Below are 15248 nucleotides of genomic sequence, written 5' to 3' on the forward strand. Positions count from 1 at the left end.
GGTGTTGTGTTTCTGTCTTGCTAGTTGTTTGGCATAGGGTGTCCAGCACTGGAGCTAGCTGGTCATTGAGTGGAGCTGGGTCTTAGCGTTGAGACAGAGTTGTCTGGGAGAGCTCTTGCCGATTGATATTATATGGGGCCGGGAGGTCTCTGGTGGACCAATGTCCTGAAGTCGGCTCTCCCACCTTGGAGGCTCAGGCCTGACACCCGGCTGGAGCCCCAAGACCCTATCCGCCACATGACTTTTGGGAAGTCTGAGGTCTTCTGCCAGTGTCCAGTAGGTGTTCTGTAGGAGCTGTTCCACATGTAGTTGTATTTTTGATGTATCTGTGGGGAGGAGGATGATCTCCACGTCCTACTCCTCTGCCATCTGGAAGGTCCTCCCCCGGTGCCTTTTACAGTCTTCCAGGGAACTGAAAGTTTTTCCATTAAAAGAATTTTGTAAAGACCTAAATAAATGGAAATCCGAAGGTGCAGTGTCTGAGGAATATGGAGAATGAATCTGAACTTCTCAGCCAAGCTGTAACAGTTTTTGTCTGATCATCTAAGAAACACGCAGTCTTGCGTTATCCTGATGGAAGATAATGAGTTTTTTGTTGACTAATTCTGGATGCTTTTGTCAAGTGCTGCTTTCAGTTGGTCTAACTGGGAGCAGTACTTCTTGGAATTAATCGTTTGGTTTTCCAGAAGGAGCTCATAATAAAGGACTCCCTTGCAATCCCACAATATACACAACATCAGCGTCCTTGGATGAAGACCAGCTTTTGGTGTAGTTGGTGGTGGTTCATGTCACTTACACCAGGATCTCTTCCATTTCACATTACTGTACAGTATCTACTTTTCATCACCAATCACAATTTGTTTTAAAAATGGAACGTTTTCATTACATTTAAGTAGAGAATCTCATGTGGAAATATGGTCAAGAAGGTTTTTTTTTTGCTTAACTTATGTGGAACCCAAACATCAAAGGGATTAACATAACCAAGCTGGTGCAAATGATCTTCAATGCTTGATTTGGATATTTTGAGTATGTCGGCTATCTCTCACGTGGTATAACGCTGATTGTTCTCAATTAATGTCTCGATCTGATCGCTGTCTACTTCAACTGGTCTACGTGACCGTGGAGCATCATCCAGCAAGAAATCTCCAGCATGAAAATTTGGAAACCACTTTTGACATGTTCGATCAGCCACACCACCTTCTCCCTAAACTGCACAAATCTTTTTTTGCATTTCGGTTGCATTTTTACCTTTCTTGAAAGAATAAAGCAAAGGGACTTCCCTGGTGGTCAGTGGTAAATAATCCTCCTTCCAAAGCAGGGGACACAGGTTCGACCCCTGGTCGGGGAACTAAGATCCCACGTGCCGTGGGGCAACTAAGCCTGTGCACCACAACTACTGAGCCTGCACCTCAATGGGAGAGCCCGCATGCCACAACTAGAGAGAGAGAACCCACATGTCTCAATGAAGACCATCCTGCGTGCTGCAACTAAGACCCAACACAGCCAAAAAAAAAAAAAAAAATTTTTTTTAAATTAAAAAAAAAGAAATAATAAAGCATAATATCCCAAAAATGTTGTTTTCTTCCACCTTCAATATTAAGATGCTACACAAAAATTCACCCATTTTGATAAGTCTTTTTTTAAATGCATGCTGATATGACAGCTGTCACATATGATCTAACAAAATTGTTTTGAATGAAGTTAGAGACAACTAAGTGCTATTCTCATAGCCACCTTACGGAAGAAAATCAATGAGCCTTTTGGGCAACCCAATATTTTGAAGTGAAGTTCAAAAGTCAGCTCATCTACAAAGCTTTAAGAACCTTCTTATTATGAACTGCCAGAGCATTCTGTTTGTACTTTCTTTGTGGGACACTACTTTTAAATTTCTTAAACGTGTACTCCTAGACAGTAATCATGATTTGTACATGACTAATGCATTTTTCAATCCTTCCTGAGATCTCTTTTAGTTACATTAGGTATTCCAAGTATTCAAAAAATACCTGCCCAGTCAATACATAAATGAAGAAATAAACACTACAAGTATAAACTGACTTTAACCAGTTTGATGATCTTTATTTTTTCCTGTGAATGTCATCTAGCATTAGTCCCAAGATGAAAAGAAAATATGAATAATGTCTGCTTCCATTTGTGGCAGAAACCTCAAGCTGTACCCTCTACCACTCATTTACTTTTGTCTGGAGGGACAGGCCTCCGGTAGTTGGCTGTCTAGCTGGAAAGCTGGCTAACAGAGGGCACTGCCTCCTTCCTTCGCAGCTCTGTATGGCCATGTGACCATGTTTTGGCTACTGAAATATAAATGAAAGTGCTGGGAGGTACTTCCAAGAAATCTCCTTGAAGGAAGGGTTCACATTCTTTTGTTCTTTTCTGCTGGCAAAAATGTGGGTGTGATGATTAGAACTCAGGAAAATGTCTCAGACCAGCGCCCTTAGGATGTTGGAGGCACAGGAAAGAAGCTTGAGTGTCCAATTATCATGAAGACACCGGACCCTGGACAACCTACTTACTGTGGGAGTATTTAATGTGGAAGGGAAGAAAATGTCAATCTTTTTTCAGTGGTTTTGAGTTTCCTGTTATACGTAGCGGAACTAATCTTGACTGATACACCCTAATAGATTCAAAACTCAAAAAGGCAGGGATAGAATCTACTTCGTTTACCATTTTAGCTCTAGTATCTAGCACAGACCTTGGCACATAGTAGATACTCAACACATATTTTCTTGAGTTCCACTGAATAGATGCTCAGGTACATTTAAGATTGATGACTCTGGCTTCACATAAATAATACCACAAATCCCTGATCTTTGGGAAACTACCTTTGCTAAATTCTCAGGACTCAAATGTCTCAAGGTACTTTCTAACCTGTGTGTGAATTTCTCATTTTGTTTATTTCAAGCCCAGTGAGCTTTGTTTTTTTCTTGGCTAAAAGTCCTGCATGTTGTTGTATTTTAATTTTGAATGGCTCTTAATATTTATCTACCCATTGGGGAAACTCAATCCATTGAAAATGGATGCTAAATTTCACTTTTTTGAGAACGAGAACTGTTTCCTTAAATTTTGCAGATTGTTACTGAGGACCAATATTGTTCTTTAATTATGGGAGCTCACAAATGTCAATTAAAGTAATGGAGGAAGATTATGATGATGAAAATTATGATGAACTCCACTGAGTTCCTTCAAAACCTTTTTCCAATTAATGGAAAGCAAAAGCTCAGTTAAAACCAATTGGGAAACCAAAGCAGATATCATGTGTTCTCCCTCATGATCTGCCTTGTAATCCATGGCTTGAGGCTAATACCATGTTCCTTTCTCCCCTGGCCCATACCTACAGTGTAAGAGCGCCAGGTTGAGGGTACAGCTTGAGTGGGAAACTTCAGGCACGCTATTCGATACATATTTCAACACGTGTTCTCACATTATTTTTCTTGGATTCTCTTTGAAAAGGAAAAGAAAAAAATACCCAAGTTGTTCATCTCAGATTATTTTTAAAAATGAGTAACACTTTGGTATAACTAATACCAAAAGAAAAGAAAGATCCTTAAAACAACATTAGGTGTATTCGTGACAAAAGGGCGTTAAAATCTCACACTTGAACGGCACCAGAACAAATGAAGGCCTGCGTTTCAGCATTTAAAATTGTGTGTTTCACAATCCTTCAGAGTCTGTTTTCTTCTTTCAAATATCAGCATCCTTCCCAGTCCAACATGTGAACCTCGAAAGCTATCATTATCGCTGCCTCTAGCAGACAATCCATATCAAAACAGTCGTGCACATAAAGCTCTAACGATGTCTTGGCTTTCTCTGCTCTGATCCAGCTGTTTGAGTGAACAGCAGTTGGTGAACAGAGCCTGGAACATGGGGAGCCCCCAGGCCTTATTTGCTAATGCGGCTCCACCAGCTGCTGCCTTCTGTGGGCTTTGTGGGCGAGGCCTGGAATTTTGCCAGTTGCAGCAGGAAGAAGAGAACGTGAGGAATCTCTGAAGCCCTTCCGTTTACCCCTGTCTGTCAGAATTTGACACCCTTTGCTGTTGAGTGCTTTTCCCAGGGCTATGAGGAGACCCCACCGGCTTAGGCTGTGACAAGTGCTTACTCTCGGTCCCTTTTGTACACACTATCAAACACACACCGTCCTCAGCATCTAAAGAAAAACTTCTGAGCCTTGCTCTTGGTACCCCATTCAGCCTTGCATGATTAATCAGGCCAGGAAGGCTAAGCACTTCCATTTTTCTTAGGAATAATGCACTCTGAGAGGCTAGGAGAAGAATGTAAATGTTGATATTATTTAAGTCCCCAATTTGATTACATATTTTTGCCAGGGATTCAATTAATATGTAAATGTATACACCCAGACAAATTCGTGGGTAAATTTAATAGTCAAATTTTATTTATTATTTTCCTGAATGCATTTCCAAGAGGGAGCTAAATTATTTGTTGTCCAAATTAAATCATTTCTATGTGATCTCCTCGTGTGATCTGTTTATTATTTAAAAACGTATTTTAAATAAACTTTAACACTCTCTGCTATTAGATTTCTGATTTTGAAGACTGATATCTAATATCAGAAGAGGGGAAATCTGGGAAATACATATGCAGTTCGAAAGAAACATTAAAGATTTTTATGAAAATGTATTTTTATCCTAATATTTGGTCAGAATAACTTGATTTCAACTCTGAAGTTCCAAAAAAATTGTTTTTGAATTTAACATTCTACTTTTCTTCCAAAAGACAATATGAACAAATAGCGTGCAGGTTTCTTGACAGTGCACTAAAATGGAATATTTATAGTTTAGTTAGGATAGTCATCATAAAACTATTACAAGAAAGCAAGAACTCTGGAGCATAATTCATTAAATATTTGCCAAAAGCCCAGACACAGCACTCTCTAGAATTACCATCCTTGGGGAAGACTAAAACCACCTCGGAAAGCAAGCACTCATGTCCATGTGACATTCCATTACACCTGACCATCCTCCGCCCTCAAACTGGGGTCTCTCCCTCATCGTAGCCTCTTCCATGAATCAGGACCCTTATTACACAAGGGATTTGATATGATAGAGGAAAACATCACTGAAAGTTTTAAACATCATGGCTAAAGATCATTTTAAATTAAAAATTTTTAATTTAATTAACTTTTTGTATGCTCTCCCAGGGATGAACCAAAGATCAAACATCGAAGACAGAAAGCCACAGAAGGAGGGAGGACCCCCAACCTCTGAATGTCCTCAGTGTCTTTGCCAGGTCCTGACCCTCCCTGACAGAGCTTCACTTCTATTTCTGTTACATCCCCTAGATCCAGAAAGAAACATTTTAGTTGCCCTAGTGTATGCATCCAGATTCATTTTTACAAACTGGAAAAGCAATTCTGTATCATTTTATTTGATTTCTTTTTCTTCCTTTTTCCAGATGGGAGGTAGTGTGCTATGGTGGAGGAAACCCTGCTCATGACATCATCAGACGAGCTCTGATCCTAATGAGCTGTCTTACTTTTTTTTTTTTTTTGCGGTATGTGGGCCTCTCACTGTTGTGGCCTCTCCCGTTGCAGAGCACAGGCTCTGGACGCGCAGGCTCAGCGGCCATGGCTCACGAGCCCAGCCGCTCCGCGGCACGTGGGATCCTCCCGGACCAGGGCACGAACCCGTGTCCCCTGCATCGGCAGGCGGACTCTCAACCACTGCGCCACCAGGGAAGCCCTGTCTTACCTTTAATAATTAATCTGGCCCTCATTTTCCACCTCTGCAAAATAGGTGGATAACAACTTTTCAGCAGCAAATATTTATTGAGTGCTTACTCTAGAGGCACTGCTCTAGGTACCAGGTAAACAACAGTGACCGGGTACACTGAAATCCCTCCCCTCCGCAGCTCGTTTTCCAGCGGGGCAAACAGGCAATGTGATAAATAAGTGTTAGACGTAGTTTGTTTGATAGTGGTAAGTTTTAAAGAGACCAACCTGAGAGAAATGTACTGACCTTAATGCTTGCTTCAAAGTGCACTTGTGAGGATTACCTAGAATAAAAACTATGAACATGTTCTGCCAGATGTGAACTTATGCGCTCACATGCATTACCTTTTGTGGAAGAGGCTGATGTTTACCTTTTGCTATCAACCTTGTGTCACTTTCCCTGACTAGTTCTCTTTTATGGTGAGCCACTGACATGGTTGTAACCAAGCATTCTGGCTGCCCAAAGCTCGCATCTGTGGGGACCTTCCCTGGGATAAGCTGGGCAGCTCATGTCACAGAGTACAGGGGTTCACTGTGAGAAAGTAAATAGCCCAGATAACGGTTGAACTTATAACCCAGATTTTAATAGCTCCCTGATCAAGGCTAAGAGGCTAACTGGTAGATAAACAGTTCAAAAAATTTTTAATGCATACAAATGGATTGCAGTTCATAGTATACCATTCTCTCCCATCAACCCTGTACATACAGTCTCTCTTTTGGATCACAATGATGGCCGGGAGGTTACGGGGTAGAGTGATGTCTTCTAACTGCACAGTTGGAAAGATTTTTTTTTTTTTACTCAAATCGAGGCACTCCATTTTTGATTGCGTCATGCCAACACTCTGTCTCTTGCTGTTACTGCTAAGCTATCAACATTTCAGTGTTACCAAGCTTCACGCTGTGCTTCAGGGAGCCCTTGAACGGGTCCCTCTGCCCAGCTCAAATAAGGGAGACACGCAAATGTACAGTGGGTGAGCTTGACTCTTAGCTGACAAGGAGCATCTCTCTTAATTCCAATTCATGTCAGGACATGAAGGCTCAGGGACTGGAATTTCTCCCGTAACTATCAATAAAAGGGTTTGGGGGACCATGTGGTCCACCCTCCGTTTCCCCAGACATCTGAATTAGCAGTTCCTACACACTTGTACACTTCTGGTAATAGGAGTCTATGAGTCCGCTCTGTGTCTACTGTGATTAGAGTCAGCGAAGCCCTTTATTTGTATAGATCCTGGCTTTCATGTCGGCACTGCAGAGTGTAGGCAGCGCTGTGTTCATGGGGCTAAAATCTTATATTAACGTGTATTCAAACATGCTAATGTCTGTTCACATTTCCTCTGCTTTGATGTTCTCAGAGAAGGGACTGAATAATGTGCCTTATTTTCAGAACTTTCTCAAAGGATTGTGTGCCTTGGAACAAAAAGAATGGATTGGAAGAATAGGTGATAAGAAAATTGGGAAATGTTACGAGACCTGCCCTGTGGGAGTTGTGGTTTACCTACGAGAACTTGCTCTGTATATTTATAGCATCACAAGTCAGCTTAAATGGTTTCTTATATTATACTTAAACCTGAAAATTTAAGTGAATTTCATAGTTTCTACTGGAATATTAATGGGATGCTAGTAAAAGTGCAGATGTCAAGTGGAATATTGACATCTTAACATCAGTTCAGAAAAGAGATATTTGACTTCATTTAGAGGCTCTTAAATCATTAGATACACATGACATTCCCTTAAAAGTGTATCTCAAGAAGCAAAATTAAAACCTTGTAGTCTGCTTGGCCCAGATAGCTTCCCTATGCAGAATATTTGTATGCTCCCAACTTACTGGGGACTTGAAGAAAAGTACAATTTTAAATTAGTATGTTATTATGGAAATCTTCCAATAATCCTTTTAATAATGTATTATAAAACATTAAAATAGCCTTTCTAAGATAGGAAAGGCTGGAAATCCTCTCCTATTGAGTATAATATTAATAAATTGGTAAAATCAGTCTAGGAAAATTACAATGTCTTTCAGTTCCTTTGAAGTGTCTGACTTGGTAAGTGACCTTAAGCCCCTTTAAAACAATTAAAAGATTCAAATATTTGTCTGCCAAAATTTTATAGCATGTTAGATAATGGGGTGAATGTAGTTATACATAGTCTCTATATTTCTGGGTATACCTAATTTAGTTAATATTAACATTACTCACTCATTTATGCTTTTATACACTTTGAGTCATATAAGGTCAAGGTCTCAAAACTAATCATAAAACTACAGAATGCTATTCATGCTAATATAATAACTCTTTCTTTAAAACAACTGCCAATAAATTTCATTATAAAAAGTTACTAAAAGGGTTAAAAACCTATTAAACGTCAAAGAATTTGCCTGACTCAAACTTCTAATAAAGAAAGAGAATAGGCTTTCTTTCTGAATTATTTAAATCTTTACTGACTGTGCATTAAACCATGAAATTAGAAAAGTGTTATTAGAAGTGTTCTCTGGTTTTTATAAAAGTTGGATCCCAGAATGTATCAAGCTATAGTCTTTAACTAGACTAGTTAAAGCCGTAGGTTTTTAATCCCAAATATATGGCTTCTACTGATATAAAGGTCATAATTAAAACTCTATCCTGTAACTTGGTGATAATAAAATTATTATTACAGAAGCACACATGTCCATTTAAAATATATGAACTACATGTTCCAATTTTAATTTGGACAAATATTTTCATTTTTTTCAATCTCTCAATGTCCACTAAACTGATGTTTTTAGGTGTCCTTTATAAAAAACGATGGTTGAAAGAACTTACTGGGGAAGATGTGGCTAGAATCTCGAATGACTGAATTTAATGCACTGATTCCTTGGGTAGGAAATTCAATTCGATATGTTTTCCTTCACACTTAAGGCAGGCCTGGTACTATTAGAGGCCCTCAGGGAAATAAAGACAGATATACTGTCCCTGTGCTTGAAGAGCTCCCAGTGTAGGGAGACATACTATAATACAAGTCAGAGGGGATTAATTCCTGTAGCCGGAAGTACCCTACTGTAGAGTTGCAGGGGAAGGAGTGTGACTTCCAAGTAAGGGACTAATGGTTGACAGATGGTTCTGAAATGTGCAAATAATGCTGCAACAAGGAATGTGTCTGCATTGCATTGAAACTGTAGTGAGCACCACTGAGAATTAAGAGTGCTTCTCAACATAAGAAGACATTTGGAAAATGGAAATGAATAGAATTTACCTCTGGAGGCTATATTATTGACACTAGACACACCAACTGATTGTCATGGTCACCATATCTGCTGCATTTTCAAGAAAGTAATGATTTGCCTATGGTAATATGAAATAAAATTGAACAAAAATAAAATAATTATGTGGCTTTTCCACTAAAGGATGATTTTTAAATATTAAAAACTCAATGCACAATCAAATCATATTTTTAAAAAATGTGACTAAGAGCAATCTGATAGTTTGATTTCTGTTTGGGAATCAGCAATTTGACTTTCAAGTGTTTTATCTTCTGAATCTTCGGATGCCTAGAGACTTAGTCTGTAGTTTCAAGACTATAAGTCAGAATATATTCTGAAGTATCAAGGTGCTCTAACTGAAAGAAGCCAATAAAACTCACTAACATTTGATGCTACATAAGCAGAGAGACCATTTTATCAGTCCCCAGACCATTTTATCAGTCCCCAAATATGGGCCTGCGTTCTAAAAAAAATATCTATGGGCACACAAACAACAGCCATTTTCACCTGGATCTTTACAACATTCATTTCATTAACTAAAAATGTTGCCACGTAAATTACGCTTTCACGGAACAAGTGGATCTTGTTTTCTTTATACTGCCCCACCTGTCAATCAGCGCCATTCACTTGTTAGTGAAGTATGTTACCCAGAAGGAAGAAAGAAGCAAAACACTCTGTGAAAGGAGGTAAGTGCACAAATCTTACTGTAGGTCTAGGTTGGGCTCATGGATAAGTGATATGAAAGCTTCAGACCTCTCTGAGACAAAAAGGAAAAGTACAAGGAGTATAAAACAGATTCCTTGTGGGGAATGAGCACTGAGTGGACATCATATGCTTAGAAAAATAAATTTCCTTCCTCTTTAATAGTAAAAGTTAGCTAAATGGATGCTTGATGGGTTTATGAGAGCTGGTATCAGGAACTCCGAACAGAAAAGAAGCGCTTTCTACACATTACATTCAATTTTTGATGAAGACAAGTTTTCCACCTGATTAATCATTAAGTGGCATCTCTCCCACCTGCTCTCCCTGAAGAAGTGGTGGATGGCTGGGACACTGGGGGAGCTGTTGATCTCGAAGCACAGTAAAGGGGGACCCAATGTAAGTTTTAAAAGTGGTCTGCAAAGGGTTCATCCACAGGAGGGTGATGAACACACGTGTTGATGATAATGATTCTGACGTGGCCTCTGCCTTGACAGGAAGGCTATCTTAGAATAAAAATTCACTTAAATTAGCAGCAACTCTGAATATTCATGCCCATAATCTGGGTAACATAATTTCGGTAAAATGTGTAAAAATTCCCAGGAAAGGGGGTGTCTCTTTTAATTTAATTTAAATTTAGTGTCTTGGTTTTTTGTTTAATTCTTGTTAAAAACGGTTCTAGCTACCTTTGCCCACTTTTCTGCCCCAGTTAAACAACTGATTCTAAATGAAATGTAATCCATATTCTTTTTATCAGGAATCTTGAAGGATTTCAAAAGCTTGGATCTGCCTCTCAATAATCATTTTGTAGTTCTGTGGCTGTGGAAAGTGAACTAATAGTTTGCTGATCTGTGGACGCATCCTTCCTAATGAACGTTTTTCTGATCTTTAAAGTGCTATGTGGCAAAAAAAAAAGTAAAATAAAATAAAAAGTAATAGTGAGCTGAGAGGTCTGCTTGAGTGGACTCTTGTTAACAGAGACATGCCAGGGGAACTTTGTTTTTATATTAGAAGTTATACTCAATTTATTATTTTATTACTTTTCCCCCTAAATTTCAGTAATAGCATTGATGTATTCTAACAACAGAAAAGAACTACTTCACCTTAGATAAAGCCTAAAAGCCTGTGTTTAGGCTAAATCCATATACTAACAGAGCTATTTAAACAATAAAAACCTGTATTATAAAAGAGTTTGCTTGCATCTAGTACATACAGAAATTGCTGTATGAGAAGGTATACTGACACTTCATCAAGCATTGGTTCAAAAGGAAAGCCCAACAAGAACAGAGTTCTGGACATTAGAAAGGATAAATAATTTCAAGATTTGCATAATTACAAAGCTGATAAGCCCCAAACGTTTCAATGCCACCAGAATAAAAATAGGAGCATTGTGTATTATGAAAATTTAATTGCAACAAAGTAACTGATAAAAACGACTGTTGTATTACAATTTACTTTTGGAGACATTAGTAACTTTTATGCTTAAGCAATGCCATGGGAGCATCTAAGAACATTTCTCCAAAGTTATACACTGCACCCAGAAAAAATGTCCATTTGTAGAATGGCCACTTAGAATAGCAGTAGAATCTTACTAATTGGTCAGTTATATATTGATACTTAATATTCTGCTGTCCCCTTATTCCCTGATAATAAAATAATCCAAATATCAATGCCAAATCGAGTAGCTTTTAAAAGAATGTTAAATATGTGTGCTACTGCAAGACAAGATATTTCTTGCAAGTTATGAAAAATGCACTTTGCTCATGGGTAAAATGTAGTTTAATGATATGGAAATAAGCTCACAGTTCCTCTGTACTGTATTTACAATTTTGTGTCTAAAACATATTTAATATCTCTAGCATAATTATATGACCACAAGATGACAATCCAATAAATGGGGAAAAATCTCAATTACATTGATCAACTGAAGGGAAAGAGAAAAACTTACAACATTAAAGTTTAGAGCCTATTATAAGGGAACAAGGAAGAATATCTAGCCAGCAGTTTTTAACTTTAAAACCATCTGATCATTTTTCTACATTTATAAAATGTACATCTACATTTATAAAAGCTAATAGAAATTTCCAGTTACAATTTATTTTCTGAAGAAAAAAATGCTCTTGGAAAAGACAGAAGTCAGAACCTTTTAAAAGATGCATTGCATTTTATTTCCTCTTTCACAGGCCAGGGGTATTTTAGTTGAAGACTAGAAATATTTGTATTTTCATGTTCTTTTTTTAATGAAACAGGCAGATAGCTTTTTTGGGGCTTACGTTCCTTGTCTTGTTTGCCCCCAAAACTTTCACTGGATGCTCACTGTTTGTGGCACGCACTCAGGTGTGGCCTGGATTTGGTGGCGGTGGGGTGGAGGGAAGAACTGACTGGGGGGCGGGTGTCAAGATGAATAAGGCTCTACCCTTCGGTCTCTCGAAGGCAGCCTCCTCAGAGACACTTGCCTTGACAGGCCTACCAAAGTACATCCATCCTCCCCATCCCAGGCATCTTTTTCACAGCATGATGACTACCTACAATTATCTAGGGCAGAGCTCTGCAAATTTTGACATGCACACGAATCCCCTGCGGATCTTCCTAAAATATGATTCTGACCCAGGGAGTCTTGGGAGGGGCCTGAGATTCAGGGTCTCTGACAAGGTCCCAGGTGGTGCCAATGTGGCCGGTACATGAAGCCAAGTTTGAGTGGCAGGGCACTAATCAGTGTGTTCGTGATTGACTTCCCTGACCAAACTCTGAATTCTGAGAGCAGGGTCCTCTGCCTGCCTTGTTTGCTGCCCTTTCTCAGTGCAAGACTCAGGTACCCCGAAGAACTGGGCTCAGGGAGAATCATGCAGCAGCAAACTGAACTGCAGAACCAGCTGGTAAAGCTCCCAGCTCTCCCAAGAGAGTTTTGTCTATCCTTTGTGGATCCTTTTGCGTGTTTTTTTTTTTTTTTTTTTGGGCAGTACGCGGGCCTCTCATTGTTATGGCCTCTCCCGTTGCGGAGCACAGGCTCCGGACGCGCAGGCTCAGCGGCCATGGCTCATGGGCCCAGCCGCTCCCTGGCACGCGGGATCCTCCCGGACCGGGACACGAACCCGTGTCCCCTGAATCGGCAGGCGGACTCTCAACCACTGCGCCACCAGGAAAGCCCCTTTTGCTTGTTTTCACGCCGGGAGATTATGGTATAGAATTACCGACAGACAATGGGGCACTTTGACCTGGATTTTCGGTGGGTGGACTGATGAGAATGTTACTTCTTGCAGGTCTCAAGCTATTATTAATTAACTGGGGATGAGGAATGGGGGAGCCTCCAGCCACCAAACGTGACAGTTTATTGGCTAATGTGGGAATAAACCGTGACTCTTGGTCTTCAAAATTTTTCAAAATATAGGGCACAACCTTCCTAAAGTAGTTAAAAATTAGTGATTTAGAATTTCTTCACATGTAAATAACTTAGAAGACTAAGTGAAAATAAATTTTTATTTAATAAAATAAAATTTGTGTAATGCTGCAAAAGCACTGCTTAGAGGGAAATTTATACCGTTAAATGCACGTATTAGAAAAGGAGAAAGGTCTAAAATCAGTAACTTAAGCTTTTATCTTAGGAAACTAGAGAAGGAAGAGCAAGTTAATTCTAATCCTAGCAGAAGAAAAGAAATAATAAAAATTACAGAGAAATCAATGAAATTGACAACAGAAAAACAATAGGAAAAAAAAAAAAAATCAACAAAGCCAAAAACCAGTTCTTTCAGAAATCATTAAAGTTGATAAACCACTAGTCAGGTTAACCAACAGAAAAAGAGAGGACACAAATTACCGATATCAGAAGTGAAAGAGGAGTCATCACTACAGATCCCAAGCACATTAAAAGGATAGTAAAGGCATAACACAAAAAACTCTATGCCCGCAAATTTGACAATTTTGATGAAATGGAACAATTCCTTGAAATTAAAAAACTTCCAAAACACCTACAGAGAGAAATAGATAACCCAAAGAATACTATATCTATTAAATGAATTATTCAATAATTAACAACCTTCTAAAAGTAGTCACCAGGCCCAGATGGTTTCTACAAAACATTTAAGGAAGAAGTCATACCAATTCTCCATAATACCTCCAGAAATTAGAAGCAGAGGAAACACTGCCTAACTCATGCCATGAGACCAGAATAACTCTAATACCAAAACCAGATAAAAACACTGCAAGGAAACTATAGACCAATAACTCTCATGAACATAAATGTAAAAATCATCAATAAGGGCTTCCCTAGTGGCGCAGTGGTTGAGAGTCTGCCTGCCGATGCAGGGGACACGGGTTCGTGCACCGGTCCAGGAAGATCCCACATGCCGCGGAGCAGCTAGGCCTGTGAGCCATGGCCGCTGAGCCTGCGCTTCTGAAGCCTGTGCTCCGCAATGGGAGAGGCCACAACAATGAAAGGCCCGCGTACCGCAAAAAAAAAAAAAAAAAAAAAAAAAAAAAATCAATAAAACATTCATAACTTGAATCTAATAATGCATAAAAAGAATTATATACCATAAACAAGTAGAATTTATCCTAGGTGTGCAAGGCTAGTTCAACATTAGACAATCTATCAGTGTAATCCAATACATCAACACACTAAGAACAAAGATCACATGATCGTATCAATAGATGCAGAAAAAGGTGTGAAAAATCTAAACCCATTCATGATAAAACCCTTAGCAAACTAGGAATAGGAAGGAACTTCCTCAACTTCATTTAAAATATGTACAAAGACTCTGCAGCTAACATCATACTTAATGGTAAGAAACTGTATGTTTTCCCCCTAAGATCAGAAGAAAGGTAAGGATGTCTTCTTTCACCACTCCTATTCCACACTGTACTAGAAGTCCTGGTTAATGCATAAGGTAGTAAAGACATAAAACAGCTTGGAAAGGAACAAATAAAATCGTCTCAATTTGCAGGTGACATGTTGTCTACGGAGAAAGTCCTAGAGAATCAATAACGACGACAACAACAATCTCTTGGAAATAATAAGCATGTATAGTAAGTATGCAGGATATGATGCTTTCCTATTTACCAACAGTTAAAAACTGGAATTTGAAGTTTAAAAAATGCCATTTACAATAGTACTCCAAAAATGAAATGCTCAGGCATAAATGTAACAAAACATGTACAGGCCCTATAAGCAGAAAACTAAGAAACACTTATGAAAAAAATCAAAGAAGATCTAAATAAGTAGAGAGACATTTTGTGTTCATGGATTAGAGGGCTCAATATTGTTAAGATGGCAGTTCTTTTCAACTTGATCTATAGATTCAACACAATCCCAATCAAATCTTAGCAAGCTATTTCATAGTTTTCAACAAACCGGTTCTGGAGTTTATATGAAAAGGCAAAGAACCTGGAATAGCTTACATAATACTGAAGAAGAAGAACAAAGTTGGAAGATGTACACTGCCTGGTTTCAAGACTCTCTTTAAAGCTACAGTAATAAAGACAGCATGGTACTGGCAAAAGAATAGACGCACAGATCAATGGAAAAGAATAGAGAGTTCAGAAATAGACCCACACAAATATAGTCACTGATCTTTGGTGAAA

General features: G+C 38.9%; 1 protein-coding gene and 1 long non-coding RNA gene across 3 annotated transcripts in view; both read right to left on the minus strand.

The window, feature by feature from the left end:
- Positions 1–15248, minus strand: part of TOX (thymocyte selection associated high mobility group box) — a 299151-nt gene that overhangs the window by 57886 nt on the left and 226017 nt on the right. The gene's annotated exons all lie outside the window — the stretch shown is intronic.
- Positions 1644–14866, minus strand: LOC116742661. The gene is made up of 4 exons (XR_004346534.1): positions 14855–14866; positions 6419–6422; positions 3865–3869; positions 1644–1723 (listed from the first exon to the last, which is right to left on the minus strand). It is a non-coding gene; the product is annotated as an uncharacterized LOC116742661 (long non-coding RNA).

The sequence above is a fragment of the Phocoena sinus genome, chromosome 17 (genome assembly GCF_008692025.1).
Source record: "Phocoena sinus isolate mPhoSin1 chromosome 17, mPhoSin1.pri, whole genome shotgun sequence".
Lineage (NCBI taxonomy): Eukaryota > Metazoa > Chordata > Mammalia > Artiodactyla > Phocoenidae > Phocoena > Phocoena sinus.